Source organism: Zingiber officinale, chromosome 3B (genome assembly GCF_018446385.1).
Source record: "Zingiber officinale cultivar Zhangliang chromosome 3B, Zo_v1.1, whole genome shotgun sequence".
In the NCBI taxonomy this organism is placed as follows: Eukaryota; Viridiplantae; Streptophyta; class Magnoliopsida; order Zingiberales; family Zingiberaceae; genus Zingiber; species Zingiber officinale.
Genome location: NC_055991.1, coordinates 115986233 through 116005101, shown reverse-complemented (window position 1 = coordinate 116005101; position 18869 = coordinate 115986233). Strand labels below are relative to the sequence as shown.

At 36.2% G+C, this 18869-nt stretch overlaps 1 pseudogene; it reads right to left on the bottom strand.

Annotated features, from left to right (window-relative positions):
• Positions 1–132: 132 nt before the first annotated feature.
• On the bottom strand, positions 133–4189 carry LOC121967371 (annotated as a pseudogene).
• Positions 4190–18869: the final 14680 nt, after the last annotated feature.

Below are 18869 nucleotides of genomic sequence, written 5' to 3'. Positions count from 1 at the left end.
TACTAGTTTTAAGTAGCAGAAACACTAAGAGTCGTAGAAGTTGTTGTCAAATTTCAAATCTATTAGAAGCAACGGTAAAATTATTGTTGTGTGTGATGTTGAGAAATTGGGCTATATTCAATGGCATATCAATGAATGATAAAAGCACAAGACCCACTCTTTTAATAGAAGTAGCATGAGGCAATACAAACACAAGAGAAAACTTGCTCCTCTTGTGGTATACTATAAACTCTCATTGTTTGCGCATTACATCAATCGTTAGAGCAATATTAACAGGGAAAAGTACAACAAAATTTACTGGTCGTAGTCGATCGATATGCAGAGAGAGAAAGATACATAACTGAAGACTACCATAGCATCCAACTGAAGGATCTCTTGTGAGTCTGTTGTACTGTGAAATTGAGCCCAAACATCTCTTTCATGGCCTCTTCTCCTTGCTCTTCGAAGCCGATAAGCTTAGTGACAAGCAATGCGCTCTCCCTTACGTGTGTGATATCCTTTGTTGTCCACACAAGCTGCGCTAGCTGCATTCTCCTCTGCTTGGAGTTCAAGCTTATTCCCCACTTACTATAAAGGCTCTCCCTTTCATGAGGGTCGAATGTCTTCCCTATCAGTTTCAATAGTCTATGCCTCTCCCGTTGAAGACATCTCATGCTGATGAAAACCATTAAAAGTAGGATGGATATATATATCCGAGCGTATGAAAATATTAGCAAAAGAAACTAGTCCTAGACAATACCTTGAAGTAAGGTTCAATCGGTGACCATCTTCGCCCACTATGCCACCAACATTTCCATGGTAGAAAATGTTTTTGAGAAGGGTCAACCTTCTGCATTCTACTTCTATGTAAAAAGCATCAGTCGAGTCGCCTTTGAAAAGAAGGAAGAAGCGACTCCGGTGCAACAAGGATACATGGCATGTGTGCCAAAGCTCGATGATCTCCTCTTGCTTTCTCTGGAATTCCAATTGCCACTCCAAAGGGGATCTCTTGGGGCATAGTCTTTCATCAACACCATCATTCTCTTCCTCCTCATTTCCAATTGTTTCCAACTGATTCTGTCGATTTTGCTGTATCATACAATAAATAAGCTGTAGAAAATATTTACAATTTAAGTACTCAATTTTCAGACGAGATTATTATGAATGCATACCCGATCGACACAGAGTTGTTTGTCATCATTGTCTTCAGATACATCCTTCACTTCTGAAAATGCATTGGGTGGGCATTGAACTCCCTTTGGCATTCCTGAAATCCCCCTTTGCAAAAATTTTGGTGTGGTCTCATTGTCTTGCTCAACATCTTGAGACAAAGCGAACATAGAATTGTTCGTCAAACTTGCCAAGCAACTATTACTTTTAGTGAGTGCCAATCTTCGGGACTCCATTACTCTTTTCGTGGGAACCAATTTGGAAAATTCATCAGCTGCAAAATTTGGTGCAAAAGTCTCAAGTGTGTCCTTATCAGTCACCTCACTTTCAGCATTCAGCTGATCAAACTTATCAACTCTTCCATCGCTCAAGGCATGTATCTCAACGCATCGAACTTCCTTGCAGTGCTCTTCACAATCTTCTTCAATGATACCCTCCTTGCTCCGGCGGTGCAGCCTTAGTTCATTCAAGGCAGGATTGTTAATTGTTGTATTAGGTGAGGGTTGATCATCCCAAACCTCATGGTAACTGAACTTATTGACTTGTACTGGTGAATTGAAGCTTGAATAATCACAACAGGGATTTTGGTAGTCAATGCTAGAGAGACTAGAAATTGAGAGCGCATCATCGCTGTTACTACGCACGTGCGAATATGATGACTGAGTGGATTCTTCCTAAGGAAAGGAAAAGAATCGAGGATAAGAGAAGCACAAGCAAACTCATAGAACATATTTTCATGTGTAGGAAAAATTACCCATTGTCTTGAATGTTCCTCCACTACAGCTTGAAGTAGATCATTGAGTCGAGATTGAGCAAGGTCTCTTTGCTGCATCAGTTCCTTGATTTCTCGTTCCATCTAAATGAACAAGAAAGCCAACAAAAGGATGCTTTAGGAGAGAATTCAACATGCATCAAGAATATGAAAAAGAAGATAACACAAACAACCTTCTTGATCTGAGCATCTCTATCTTTAAGGACATCAGATCGATCACCGCAGGTATTAAATCCTGCATGCTTCAGCTCATTCTCCAACCTAGCAAGCTCCCTTTGCAGGTGCTTCATCAATGCCTTATCGGACATCACCACATTGACTTGTGCATTGGTGACTACTTGCTTGGCACAGCTTGCGAACAAAAGGGTGTTCCTGGATTGCTCAATGTGGCTTCTCGCGGGGCTCATTGTGCAGATTATTGCGGTTCTTGCATTGCCTCCTAAGAAAGGTTGCAGTATGCGCGTCAACTTGGAATCTCTAAATGGAATGTGACCAGTTCTTTCTTTACTGTTCAATTCCCAAAAAGAAAGAGATTAAAATCAATGCAAGAACAAAGAAGAATTAAAGCACAAATTGCTTAAAGTTAATTCAGTAACCTTAGTTTGCGAATGACAGTTCCTAGCGTAAGCAAGCTTCGATTGATGTGGCAGCCTTCTTTTAACCGATTGCTCGCAGATGACACTTGAGATGCCCTTTCACTTCCTGCTAAATCTACAAAATTCTGTCCACAACAAAAAACATAAGCCTCATGTTTGCTCAATCTTCATTAGAAAAGATAAATAAGAGTGGACATAATACCACAGAAGCTACTAAGGTACTGGAACTCTGTTTACTCTTAAATTCACGGGCAGTACTTTGAATTGTCTGTAATCACAGAAAAATTATAATCATTTTCTACTAAGTAGTGAAACTTTAATTAATTATATGATCAAAGGGGCAAACCAATCTCAGAATCTGATGGGATCGAGAGCTCATCTCGTTGAGAGTTGTCTCTCCAACTTGTCTTTGAGCTTTAAAAAAAAACACAATAGTTTTATATTAGTTTCTTATTTTTTGATTGAGAAGACAACAAATGTTAGGCATTCCTCTGTAATTATTTACCTGCGCAGATTGCAAGGAGGTCACTGAGATGCCACTGATCCCTCAGAGTTTCCTCTGTAAGTTTCTCTACAACAGTTCCTCTCTAACAACAACAATATATGTTTGTCATTTAGTTCTATATAATAAATAGCAATAAGAAGAAGAAGAAGAAGAAATAGTTAGACAAATCATTGTCTACCTCTGGATCATCAAGAAGTCTAAGAGGAATATTGTCTGCGATCAGGAGATCTCTTACTGCTTCATTGTATATCTCCATTGCCGAGAATTTTAACACATATTCTCGTTCACCATGCTATGACAACAAAGAAACAAACAAACAGATAAATGAACAAGTAATATCTGAAAACATTAAACAAAATTCTAAAGATTTTGCACCCTTCTTATGTAATCATAGATGTCTTCTACAGCATATGCAATTATTCCACTCATCGTGTAAGTTTTTCCACTGCTTGTTTGTCCATATGCAAATATACTTGCTGCAGATAAAAATATTATACAATTGTGTTTTTAAAATGGAAAGAAGAAAAAAAAAATGCACACTTGTTCTAACCATTGATTCCATCGAGAACAGAAAGAGCTACTTCCTTGGCGCCTTCATCATAAACTTGCATTGTGTCACATTCGCCTCCAAACACTCTATCTAATAATTTGTTTGTTCACAAAGAAAAAGGTAAAGAATTTTTTTTTTCTAAAAATCAAATATTGGAACGAAAGAAGAACTTTCTTTTGAGATCAATGGCGAAGACTGACTGACCGAATGTGTAAGATGGGGGGTACAGCGATCTCTCGGGGAGGTAGGGCTTGAAGACCACCGAGGTACCATTGACGGAATCCCAATCGGCGGAGTCATTCCTCTCAATCTCCTTGCCGTTGAGGGGTCTGAGCCTGACGGAAACCAGGAATCTCTCCTGCGCCATTTCCTCGCTCCCCATCTCACAACCCTTCCATCAACCAATCAAGTAAAATGGCAAATGCGATTTAAAAAAAAAACACTTTTTGCATGTTACGATCTTTAAAAAAAAGGATTTTGCTTCGGATCAAAACCTGCACGATTGGATTCACTGAAGGGCGTTGGGGCATCGGAAGAAGAGGAAGAAATGGTTCATTTCCTTCCTCTTCTTCTTCTCCCCTTCCTCCTCCTCCTCCTCTGGAAAGTTAATAACCTCAACTTTATTGGTAATTTTAGTAATTTAATTTAAATTTTCCTTTTTTTTAGGAAATGTATAACTGTCAATGTGTGTGTGAAATTGAATCTTGGGCATGGTTTCTTCATAGCCTTCCATTTTATTTAGGTGAAGTTTCAGTTCACCTCCAAAGTTTATGTGCTATTTAAAAATGCCTTGAAATCTTTTTATTTTTACTTTTAGAATATATATTAATTAAAGAAATTGAGGTGGAAAAGTAGGATGTTTATTTTCTTTCTTTCATAGGTTTTATATACTAATCTATGACTAGTATTTAGACCTATTTTCTTAATGCTATAAATTCAACAATTAATTTATTTTATGTTGTATTAATGAATTGAAAATGATGATTTTTTTTTTTTTTGTCATCGGAAGGGTATTTAATAAGCCCTCGCAAAGGGTAAAATTATCATCTTAACCGTTCACATATTCTAAAAATAATAAATTATGAGAGCTTGTTCAATCTTAATTGACCGATTTTCTTAGATTGGAGGTATGGAATAACCTAAAATAGTATCTATATTTATCAAAAATTGAATCATGCTTATATGATGACAATCTCTATTCGAGTACCAACTCGACTATACGCATACACGGCTCCTCTAATTACTCCTTTAAACTTAGGGAAAGACCAACAACATTATAAGCTATGATAATCACCTCGAGAGAAAAGTTTGCTTTTGTAAGGAGATAGAAATTATGAATAGGGACAAGGCTCTTTCCCGTGATCAAAGGACAAAGGGAACTCCTAAACCTTCTATTATAAATATTATAGAAAAAATATATTCAATAAAAATGGAAAACAAATATAATGCAAAGGGCGTTCTAAGATAAAAAAAATAAATTTTAAGTGTTCTCTTAATTTTTTTTTTAACGTAGATGATAATAAAATTGAGGTTGATCCTTTTAATTTTTTACTCTTAATATTACATGGAATTAGATTTTTTCTGAAATAAATTAGACAAAAATCAAAAGGGCAGAATCATGTAAAAATATCCCACCATGTAAAAATAAAATAATTTAACTGTCAAAATTTTTATATATAACATTTTTATATTAAAAGATTCTTCACCAATTATATTAAAAAAATTAAAATAATCAAAATTATCACATATTATTATAGCATTGATAAACTAGTTAATAATCACCGCGCACACGTTATATATGTGTAATATAATACATAAATATACTTAATTTAGTACCCCAATCTATAAATTAAATTGGACTTAATGAGAGTATGTTAGGTATATATAGTAGTGCAACACTCAAGAATCCAACAACAAACTACTGTAACTAACTCTCTTTATGAAAAATTTAATTTAATTTTTTATATAAGATATTAAAATGATAAGAGCATATACTAAACATTTGATCTTAACCAAAAGGTTGAAAAAGATATATTTTCTAACGTCATTGGTACAAGATATTTATAGAAATTTCTCTGCTCGTGATGTTGTCAATCCTAAGATGTTACATATTTTTTATATAAAAAATAATTAGAAAACATTACTAATAAGACTTTGAATTATATATATATATATATATATGGGTCACATATTCATTGTAACAACATTCTCTTTTATCCATATTAATATTAACATTCATTGTTTATGGGTTCCACAGTCCACTCAATCATTTCAAAATTATATTATATTAAATAAATATATTTTAAAATATTTAAATTATCATCATTTTTAATAAAAATCTTACTTTTTAATTTATATTTTTTTTAAATAATTAATTTTTTTAATAAAATATATACTCATGGGGCCAGCCATGACTGACCCAACTCATACCATCTTAAACGCATTCAAAATCTTAAATGTGTCCTTTACGATGGTATTTTAACACCAAGAGATGCTATCATACCCTATTAACGAGAGCAATATGGATGCCCTTAGCTACTCTGCTTTGTTTTTTAAAAAATTATTATATTATCTTTTTTTTTTCGAAAAACAGGAGATGTCTTTTTTATTTTTTCTCAATAAATTTATGTCAAATTGCATTAAAATCCTTTTATTCTTTTCATTTGGCTTCCGTCGGTGTCTCCTGGTCGGTGGGGCTTTGATCGATAAAGATGCTCTGCAATGTGTCGGTTAAGGAGGAGTCGTCCGTGCTCTACTACGTGCCTGTGCAAGAGATCTCTTAGTTCATACTTTTATGGATTAGAGGATGGACTATATGAAATTATGATCAAATTGTGACGACAATTCGATTACAATTGATTATAATTTTTTTTGGGTTCACCATCCCTAGATTATAGTTTGGGTTGGGACGGATGACCAGAGGTCGTCCGAAGGCCACTCCTGCTCGGCGACCAACAGCCTGGTCACTTGCCTACCACTAGCGGCCTTCGAGCGATCTCCGACTACCCGCACCGGCCCAAACTATAATCTGGAGAGGATGATGAACCTAGAGAAGGATCGTAATCAATTACGGTCGGATCGCTGTCATAATCTAACCATAATTTCATATGGTCTATCCCCTGATCTATAAAAATGTGCAGCAAAAGATCTGATCTCATGCCTATGAGGCTGCCCTCTACAACACCTTTGATCTATGGGTCCACTCGACCCATAATGTCGCCGGCAAGCACCGCCTCTTCTCACTCTCGACTCCCTCTTACTCTATCTGCGACATTTGTGAGGTCTGAATCGAAGCCTCTATTTTGATAATGAAGTTTGAATCTTTGAGGGTAAAGTTTGGATTTTGATGTTGTTTTTTTTTATCTGAGGATTTGCAGGAGAAGCGAGGGTTCTTATTCTGCAGGGAATTGGATGATTCTTTACAATCCCTATGGTGCGTCCGTCCATTGACCCAACGATCTCATGATGGTACAAAATGAGTAAGTCATTTATGTTGGTGCGATTAGCACTAACGGTCTAACTCAGTTTTGATGAATGACAAAGTAGGTTAAGTTAGTTTCATATTGATCTAACACTTCTACGAAGTGTACAGGAGAAGCCCAGACGGGTTGACGAGCTGACCTGACGTCTGACACGAAGTCCAGCTAGGTCGACGGACCGACCAGATAGCTGGCACGAAGTCCAAACGGGTCGACAGGCTGACCAGACGTTTGGCACGAAGTCCAGCTATGTCAAAGAACTGACCGGATAGCTAGCACGAAATCTAGACGGGTCGAAGGGCTGACCGGATGTCTAGCAAGTAAGTTGAGGTAAGTCACTGGAGGGAAGTGACTGTGAGGACGTGCTCCCGGGAAGGGAACATTAGGCGTCGATCCAACTTAGATCCATTTCAGAAATCTAAGTTGAGATCGTGACTAGATTCTGGTCTCAAGGAGATGAAATCTAACTACTACTTTTTGTTACTCTTATAACTTAACTGTGTTAACACTTTGTTTTACAGGGTAGTTTTGCATTTTACCTCAGACTAATATTTTTTGCAAGTTGCTGAAAAAATAAAGGTCCGGGCACCCGGAAGGGATCCGAGCGCTCGGGATGCAAAAAATTATCCCCAGCCGCGTCGCCACGTGGAGCTTCATGTGTGGACAGGCTACTCCAGGCACCCGGAAGGGATCAGGGCGCCCCGAACCTCCTATATAAGGAGGGTGAGGCCTAGAGCAAAGTACAATAAACATCAAGATCTTCCAACGTTTGCTCTGTCGTGCTACGCTCCTACGATGCTGCGAAAGTTCCTCCGACAACGCGCCTCATTCTTATTTCTTTTTGGTTGTCGGTATTTTTTTTAAAAAGCAACTGTACTTTCAATTGTAAAACAATTATTTGAATTGCTAGTGGATTGCCCAACGAAAGCACTCAATGAGTGCGGGCCTTGTAGTAGGAGTCGACCAAGGCTCCGAACCAAGTAAAATGGTTCATATTAGCATTGCATTTTTTCGTTCTCGATTTTTCCACTGCTTACTCTACGACTTTCCGATCGATATTCACCCCTCTATCGATTTACACGATCCAACAACTTATGGTGTTCGGAGAAGAAACTTAGAAGAAAACATCATCAATAATCATGAATGAATTAAAAACTTTTCAAAATTCAACAAACCAAAACCCTAAACTAAACCCCCATTTGCTCTAGATATTCTCTCTTGATCACACCCCTTTCACCAACTATCTTGGACGCCCTTTTATAAGAGGAAGATGACTCTTCCTGTACCTTCATTAATGGAGGAAGGTGAAAGGGCTAGAAGATAAAGGGGGGAAAAGTATCCTTTCACCTTCTTAATTCTAACATCTCTCACTCATTCAAGTTAATCTATAATAGTTATTTAGTCACAAAGACCATGTAAAAATATTTAATTCATATTTTAGAGAAAATTATTCATGCGACAACAAATACGCTGAGCAATTACTACTAAGAAAGTTGTTACACTTAACTTAGCTACTCTATCAACTGAATCAGAGACATCAATAACTTGTCTTTACTATAGATTACATTATTTACATCAATATGAACATCTCTAATCTCTCATAATGATTATTATGTCTAGAGCATGTTCAACATTTCAAATCAATACAAATTCACAATCACATTTTAAGTACTTAATAAAAAATATCACTAGTCAACTAGTGAATAAATGTCAAAGATGTAAATCAACATTAATATTTTTTTTTAGCTAAAATCTATTCATTCTAATTAGTCACTTTCCTAGTTATGCTCTATAGACTGAATCATTTATAGCCAATAGGTAAAATGTTAAAGTTGCAGACACTAATTATAACTTCAAATAGATAGCTAAATAGTCACTTAGGGTAAAATTGAAATTAACTTATAATCTCAAGGGTCTCATATAATAGAGAAGCAGAGATCCATTCTTCTACTATCCTTATTGTCATTATAACATATGTAGTATGAATCACATATTACGATATTTTTCTCTTTACCAAAAAGGGTGCATGCTTTTCTTAAAATTTAATATCATACAAATTTTGATCTATACATACCTAATGTATAAATTCCAATATAACCTTAAGCATATTCAATAAATAGTGGGTTCATTTACTTCTATCATTGTTAATATATAAATGATCTCATCTTAACATAATTACCAAGGCGATTTTAACTTAAGGGTATGTCTTTATTCACAGTTACATAAGCTGTCTCATAACTAACGATCTTATCTCTATTTATACTTAACAAATAGAAATGATTGTACATGTGAGTAGACCAATCTCAATCTGCCAACATGTTTACCGAGACTTTTATCCAAATATAACATGTATACTGAATAGATCATGACATTTTCATGTATTTACAAAGTGTTACATTTTACGAAGTCCTAAAGAGTTCACATATCCTTAAAATAATTCTTTAGTCAATGACTTAGTAAAAGAATCTGCAAGCATAGCACGTGTAAGAATATACTCAAAAATTATCTTTTCTTTATTAACAATGCCTCTTATAAAAGTATACTTAATTTCTATGTGCTTGTCTCTGCTATGATATTTAAGATCCTTAGAAAAAACTATAGCAACTTAACTATCACAGTATACTATAACAAGACTTCCACTATCCTCAGCAATATTCTGATGCTTCAAGAACTTTCTCAACCAGACAACTTCTTCCACAGCCGCTGTACAAGCCACATATTTAGTTTCCATTGTTGACAGCGCTACACAAGCATGTTTCTTGTTATTCCATTAGATAGCACCATCATTAAGCAAGAAGATATAACCAGATGTAAAATTTTTGTAATCAAGGTCTCTTGCCCAATCTGTATCTGTGTAGCCCTTCAGGCTTATATTTAATCCTTATAAATATAGACAATAATCTGTTATCCTTTTGAGATATCTGAATATCTTTTTCATTGCTTTTCAATATCTTGATCTTGGGTTTGACTGGAAATGACTAACTAATCAAACAATATAGCTTATATCAGAATGTGACACAACATAGTGTATATTAAACTACCAATAACACTGATATATGATTTTTTCTTCATTTCAGATATTTTTTTAGGAGTCTTGAGATACATATTTTTACTCAGAATAATACCTCTCACTGCAGGTGTTTGGTCATTTCAACGAACATATTATATTCTCCCCTCACTTCATGGGTAGTCAGGAGTCGAGGAACCGAGTTAGATCTTCAGCTGGTCAGTAGGTCGATTTTTCTATTATATTATATTTTTCCTTTTGGCAAAAGGATCCGCTATAACTCCTCTATCAAAGAGTAAGGGTCAAACTCTATGATCAAAGACTAGGGCCCTAGATCCTCAATCACTAGGGGCACAACTCCCCGATCAGTGACTAAAGGCACAACTCCCTAATCAGAGACTAGGGAGACAACTTCCCGATCAGAGACTAGGGGCACATCTCCCCGATCAGAGACTAGGAGCACAACTCCTCGATCAGAGACTAGGGACATAACACCTCGATCAGATACTAGGGACACAACTCTCTAATTAGAGACTAGTGATACAGCTCCCCGATCAGGATCTAGGGGCTTAGCTCTCCGATCATGGACTAAGGGTCTCGCTATTCAATTAAGGACTAAGGGTTCAGCTCCCCGGTACAGTATGCTACAGGCTCTACCTCCTTTTATGGCTACAAGCTCTGCACCCTCCACCCATGGGGCTCTACACCCTCTTTCTACTATAGGCTCTGCACCCTCCACCCATGAGGCTTTGCACCCTCTTACTACTATAGGATCTGCACCCTCCACCATGGAGCTCTGCACCCTCTTATGGCTACAAACTCTTCCCGGTCTATTTGTAGATTCTTCCATAGATGACACCAAATTTGATCCCGTCCGAAAGCTGAGAAGAGTGGACCACCGGTGATGTGGTGCTGGTATTGACCGTGAGGAGACTTCGAGCTTGAAATTAGGAGGAGGGGGTGAACTGTCCCCGTAATTAGAAGAATCTATAAACAGACTGGGCTTGCCCCAGCCTTGCACTCTGCCACTCGAGATTGGTCCCAAAAATATAATAAGAAGTGGACTAAATAAGAGATTAAGGAAACCAGTGAGAAATGGACAAGGGACACATACCCTGGCCCAGGGGCGCCCTCGGATAGATCGGTGATTTGATCGTAACACTGGTCGTAACTGCTCCCATCTATTTTTGGTGATCTCCTCAATGAAGAAGATGAATAGTGCAAGAGAATACATAATAAAATAAGTGTTTGCTGTAATTAAGGAGTCTCTCTCCTTTTTCACCACCCCCTTTCTCCTTCTAGCAGTTGGGCTTTTTTATAAGCAAAAGAAAAGATGTCAGATGGTCATGATACCCTTGGTGCCAGAGGTTATGTCGAGACAAAGATGTTAGATGTCATGTTACCTCTGTCTAAGTGTCAGTAGATGAGATAAAAAGAGGGATGATGGACCTAGTAGTCAAATGGGCTTTCAATGGGTCAGCTCGACTTTGGAATAGTGTTCAGCGACCCTAGTTTGGGTGGGCTTGGTTAGTTTTGGAAGAATGGCCAGGTGGCCCTGTTCTAGGTCAGCCTTGCAATAGTATTGGGCAACCCTATTCTGGGCGGGCATGTCTGGGCGGCCTTGTGTGGGTAGGCCTATCGGACGACCTTGGTCTGGGTAGGCCTATCGAGCGGCCCTGGTCTAGGTAGGCCTGTCGGGCGGCCCTGGTATGGGTAGACCTACCAAGCGACTCTGGTCTGTCTAGGCAATCCTGGTCTGGGTAGGCCTATCAGGCGGCCCTGGTCTAGGTAGATCTGCTAGGCGGCCCTGATATGGGTAGGCCTGCCAGGTGACCTTAGTTTGGGTAGGCCTGTTGGGTGACCCTGGTCTGGGTAGGCCTACCGGGCGGCCCTAGTCTAGGCAGGCCTGTCGGGTGGCCCTAGTCTGGGTAGGTCTGCCGAGTGGCCCTGGTCTGGATAGGACGACCGGCTGAGTCTGGTCTGGGTAGGTCTACCGGGCAGCCTTGGTCTGGGTAGGCCAGTCAGTCGGGTCGGTCGGTCGGGTCAGCCAATCTGGTCTGGTCTAGGAGAGATGGTCATTGACCTCTCTTGAATTTGACCCAACTCAGCATGTAGTTTTGACCTCCTTTTACATCCGCGACAACTTTTAATACTCGCTGTATCAGTGGGTATTGGTGATAATTAGTCGATCTTACACAAATTAATGATGCAACGTATATTATGTCATGACCCGAAATAGAAGATGAAAGTTTTATTTTCATGAGTAGTGGTCTAGCAATTAATTGCAACCATTTAATAATTCTACTAGTCCATTCTGTGTATGAACATGGGCAACTGAATGCTCAATTGAAATTATGATTGACATACAATAGTCATCAAATGCTTGTAACTTAAATTCAGTAGCATTATCAAGGCAAATTGCCTTGATTGAGTAATCAGGGAATTGAGCTTGTAGTTTAATAATTTACCCAACTAGTTTAGCGAAGGCTATGTTCCGGGATGAAAGCAAACTAACATGTGACTATCTAGTTACAACATCAACTAACACCATGAAAAATTGAAATGGTCTACATGGTGGGTGTATAAATCCATAAATATCCCCATGTATCCTCTTTAAGAAGGTTTGAGTTTCAACATCAACCTTTGTGAGGGAATGCCTTATAATTAGTTTGCCTTGTGAACAAGCCACATATGAAAACTTATTATGTAAAAAAATCTTCTGGTTCTTTATGTTGGTACAATTGACCTATAGAATTTTGATGTTTGACAATATATCTAACAAGTAGTATCAGAGCAGATTCTGTTCTGAATTGGTACAACCATCAATCAAGCAGGGGGAATCGTTTTATTTCATTTCAGATTTCTATCTTTTGTATCTTATTTGAATTGGTAAAAATTTATCTCTTCGGATAATTATTTTTCGTTCAATTTTAACTCAAAGTTGGTGCAACATCACTCTAGTCTTCAATATTTTTTTTATCTCAAACTCTGCTAATGTAACACCCATAGGATCCCTAGAAATTTTACATGAATTTATGCATGGTTAAATAGGTTTCATGTGGACTCTTCTTTTAAAAAAAAAAAAGAACCAAAAAGAGGCATGACCAAGGATTGAACCTTGGACCTCTTAGTAAGTGGTTCCATGTTATAACCAGTAGCCCCAGTAGGGATGTGCTGTTGTGAAAAGAGGAAAATTATGGTTAAAGGTAAGGAAAGTGAAGGCTCTCTTCACTAAGAAGGAGAAGTCCAAGTTTCCTTCTTCTTCTTACAATGAAAAGAGAGTTTTGCTTTTTCCCTTCATTTAGGATGAGTAAAAGAAAAGGGAAGGAAAAGTTCATTTTTCCTTCTTCCTTTCATTTGGAATAAAAGGAGAAAAGGAAAGAGAAAATTTCATTTTCTTCTCTCTTCCTCCTCCCTCCTCCTCTCCACCGAAACCAAGCTCCCTCTTCTCACCATTGCCGAGACCAAGCTAAAAGAATTCTTCTCTAGGAAAGCTTCACAAGCAAGGTTACTTCTCTTAGAGAATTAAGCGAGAGGAAGTAAGTATTCCCCCTCACCTGCAGTACAAGTAGCCTCCTACGTTTTCTATGCTTAAAATGTTTTGAAAAGAAACTTAGGGTTTGGCCATGATAAGTTTTGAAATGAAAATATGCTTGTTTATGCTCCTTCATGATACATGATCTCTTATATGTTGTTAGTTAAGAGTTTTATGCTTCATGTGGTATTAAAAGTTTAGAAACCCTACCTTGAAGTTTCGGCCAAGTTGAGATACAAGGTCTAGGGCAAAGTTTTGAAATGAAAACATGCTTGTTTATGCTCCTTCATGATACATGATCTCTTACATGTTGTTAGTTAAGAGTTTTATGCTTCATGTGGTATTAAAAGTTTAGAAACCCTACCTTGAAGTTTCGGCCAAGTTGAGATATAAGGTCTAGGGCAAGATTTTGAATCTAATCATGCTTGTATATGCTTCCTTATGATGTATGATCTTTAATATATGGTTGGTTTAAGTTTCATGCTTCATGTTGTATTTAAAAGTTTAAAACCTTACCTTTAGGTTTCGGCCAAGAATGGATGAAAGGCTTAGGGAAAAATTTTGTAACCTAACTATGCTTGTATATGCTTCCTCATGATGTATGATCTCTAATATATGGTTGGTTTAAGTTTCATGCTTCATGTTGTATTTAAAAGTTTAAAACCTCACCTTTAGGTTTTGGCCAAGGTTGAATTTGAGACTTAGAGCAAAGTTTTGAAATCTAACTATGCTTGTATATGTTTCCTTATGATGTATGATCTCTAATATATGGTTGGTTTAAGTTTCATGCTTCATATTGTATTTAAAAGTTTAAAACCTCACCTTTAGGTTTCGGCTAAGGTTGAATTTGAGACTTAGAGCAAAGTTTTGAAATCTAACTATGCTTGTATATGCTTCCTTATGATGTATGATCTTTAATATATGGTTGGTTTAAGTTTCATGCTTCATGTTGTATTTAAAAGTTTAAAACCTCACCTTTAGGTTTCGGCCAAGGTTGAATTTGAGACTTAGAGCAAAGTTTTGAAATCTAACTATGCTTGTATATGCTTCCTTATGATGTTTGATCTTTAATATATGGTTGGTTTAAGTTTCATGCTTCATGTTGTATTTAAAGGTTTAAAACCTCACCTTTAGGTTTCGGCCAAGGTTGAATTTGAGACTTAGAGCAAAGTTTTGAAATCTAACCATGCTTGTTTATGCTTCTTCATGATGTATGATCTCTTACATGTTGTTAGTTTAAGTTTCCATGCTACATGTTGTATTGAAAAGTTGGAACCTCACCTTTAGGTTTCGGCCAAGAATGAGTTAGGATTTGTAGGAAGATCAAAACCCCAACCATGCATGATAATGACTCCATATGATATGCTATGGGCTTTAGGTCACCATGTTGTATGTTATATGCTAAATGTTATGTGCACTTATGCCATCATGTTATGATTCCTTATGATATGCTTATGTTATGTGCACTCATGCCATCATGTTATGATTCCTTATTATATGCTTATGTTATGTGCACCTCATGCCATCATGATATGTTTATGAAAGGCTTATGTAAGATGAAAAGCCTAAGAGATGTTTCCCTTAAGTTGGGATCAAGAGCACTCTTCATGATATGACAAAGAGATGCTTCCCTTAAGTTGGGATTAAGAGCTCTCTTCATGATATGACAAAAATATGATATGCTATGATATGATAAGAAACATGATATGCTATTTTACTTTTGTATGGCTTGTACCAAGGGTGGGCTCTATAAGCGCCCCTAGGTCGATGGTCTATGAAACGGGCCTAGTAAAAGGGATGGACTCCTAAGTTGCCCCTAGGTCGATGGTCTATGAAACGGCCTAGTTCCTAGTAGGTTCAAGATTTGCTACCTTGGATCTATTTAGGATGCGCGCATTTATGTATGTATGTGGTACAAGCCGGGCCCTCATGTTGAGATTATGTTTAAGTATGTATATGATATATGTTTTCAAAAGGGCATCTTGCATATACTCATTTCATGATACATGTTTTCAAAAGGACATCTTGCATCTACAAGTTCATGTTATATGGTTTCCTTTATGCTTACTTAAGATGCTCTTGAAAATATGTCTATGATGCTTATATATGATCATGTTACTACTTTAAGTTTATGCTCTCACATGCTATGATATGACTTTATGTTTATGTTCTCACATGATATGATATGACTTTATGTTTATGCTCTCACATGATATGATATGACTTTATGCTTATGCTCTCACATGTTATGTTATGATTTACCAAATGAACATGTTATCACTTTATGTTCATGCATGATTCATAGTTTTTGTGAGTAGGAAATAGACTTACTAAGCCTATGGGCTTATAGTTTTTATGTTTCCTTGTACTGCAGAAAAAGGAAAGGAATGGCTAAACTAAGAGGAGCAGCAGGAAGGGCAAGAGTGTATGTGGCAGTGGCACGGTGGAAGAAAACTGCTTTATGCTTTTATGTTCTAAGTTTGCATATGAAGCATGTGTTGTCTTTATGCTTTGATAGTACTTGAACTAGTATGGATAGTTATGCACTTATGTTCTCCATATTTCATGCTAGTATGCTTATGATATCATGAATCATGTTTCAAGTAGTTGATATTAATTAAGTTGTATGCATGAATACTAGTATGTCTACATGTTTAATATGATAAGTATGATGATTAGTGTAGAAAAAAAAATAAATAAATAACTGTTTCCGCTGCCATGATTTTATATGTATGCATGCACGTATGACTGTAAGTAACCCCGTCCCTCCTAAGCAGTGGGAGGGCGTTACAGCTAATCCAAGACTTAGTTTTGGAACAGTTCCACCCTTCAATTTCTTTTATAGGAAAATTAATTGCCCAAATCGAGGGATCCAACACCGTTCATCCCCTATTATTCAATGAAGATGATTGTTAGTGCAATTTCCCTAGGTCAAGGTTGACCAGTTTGACTAAGCTTGAGTTGGCTCAAGTTTGAGTCTTGATGTTTGAGTTTTAATGTTTGACAATATATGGATATTGCAGGAACAATTATCTGTTTGGGAAGATTGGTCTAGGTTTGACCAATTTGATGTAAAGAAGAGTCAAGTAGGTCAAAGTTGACCAGATACTTTATAGGGAAGTCCTAACTAGAAGTCAGGCAAAGGGCAAGTCCAACATGAAGGTGGGCAGAAGGAAAATCCTGGTGAGTGAAGCCAGGTAAAAAGTCCTAGTGAGTGAAGCTAGGCAGAAGGAAAATTCTGATGAGTGAAATCAAGTGAAAGTTCTGATGAGTAAAGCCAAACAATTGAAAATCCTAGTAAGTCAAGCACTACTAGAAAATTAGGCTTTTGAGACACAACAAAATATGTCTTAAATTATAAATTTACTGTCTCAAAATGTTTTTGAGACGGTGATGAGACAGTAATGTAGTCGTCCCTAATACAAGCGTCTCAAAAAAATATTGAGACAGTTATACTGTCTCAAATGCTATTTAAGACGGTGATGAGACAGTTATTTAATTGTCTCAAAAGTATTTAAGACAGTTATTGTTTTGTCTCAAATGTTGTGTCTTATCCTGTGAAATAAACTAAAGACACTAAATTGAGATGGTAATGTGCTGTCTCAAATAGAAATGAAGACAGTAAATTACTGTCTCTAATATTTTAACTTGTTAAATGCAACAATTATGATAAAAATTAATAATCTTTAAAGAACATTTATTATACAAATTAATTAATCTAGATTAAATCTAATAAATTGTCATTTCAAAACAAAAGGAAAAATTTTCTTTTTATAAATTAAAAATGATATCCACAATATAAAATTCTATAATCAGTACATCCAACATTCATCCAACATTCATCAAAAAAAAACAACTGTTCCCATGAAAGTTACATAAAAGAAAGTCTAAAGAACAACTCCTCGTGATCTAGAGATAACTTCTATAATCCTTCTTCAACAGAATCCTGAACATAAAAAAAAACTCTTATTAAAGGTAAAGATGATTTATAATATATACTGTTAAAAAAATCAATAAACAGAACATTTCAATAAGAAATCTCATCATCTAACACATAATCCTCTTTCTTGCAACTATATATATATACAACATAAACAACCCCAAGTTAAACAAACCTCTTCATCTTGTAATAAGAAATAATGGTTTATATGTTTGTCAATATCTTTGTGCCTTTCAAGTTGTTGCACCTATAAAATAAATTTATCTACAGCTTAAAAATATGTACACTACTACATCACCAAAATTGTTAATAAAACTAAAAAAAATTCTTATGAAAACAACTACCACTGTACCTGTTGGTTATACAATCCTTGTTCATGTGAAATAATATTATCTGCAACCTAAATAAAAAATAATGTACGTATCACAAAACTATCAACTTTTCTAACAAAACTATCACAAAACTATCTCTAACAATAATATGCATCCTAGCATCTAACTTAGAGACAAAATAACGATTCTTGCAATCACAACATGGACAATAAATTCTGCTATCTTCAGTCTTGTCTTTGTAAGCTAACTCTAAAAATTCATCAACTTTTCTTCTATATTCTTCTGAATTCCTATTCTTTGAATCAATCCAACTTTTTTCCATATCGCCGATGTTCATCGAGGAACAATTTACTGATAAAAAAAATCATTTATAAAAAAAAAGTTTGTCAAATTTATACATTTATGACAATTGAATCATTATATGACCGAATAAAAGTTACTTCTTAGATCACAACTAAATATTTACTACACAAATAGCACTTACAAGTATAATTAAATTTAACTAATAAAAGAACAGTACCTTTTCTAGAAGTTCTCTCCAATGTGATAAAGCTCTAACTTCAGAACTGTCAGTATTCAATGCCTACAAATGAAATTGTAAAAAATTAAAAGTGCATCATGACATCAAAGGATTGACCACCCACCTTCAATTGCAATGCAAAAAATCATCACTAGATCTATGTCTTTTCCAACTTCTTATGTCTGAAGTTTTTCCTATAGTAAAACAACACAAGCTTTCCAATCCTAAGAGAAATACTATAACTACTATTTACCTTCAACTATTGCATGCTAACATTTAGGGTCCGTATCAGGTAGATTCACTTAATGGTTCTCATTATCTCTTAAAAATATGCTTGCTTTGTTTGGTATATAATTAGTAGTAATCTTAAAATTGTCAAGTTCTCAAAATTAATCATATTGACCTTTTATCGAACATCTTAATTGCAATAGGATGGGGAACTAAATTTCTTTTCTCTCCCTCACATCCAGTCAAACTAATAAAT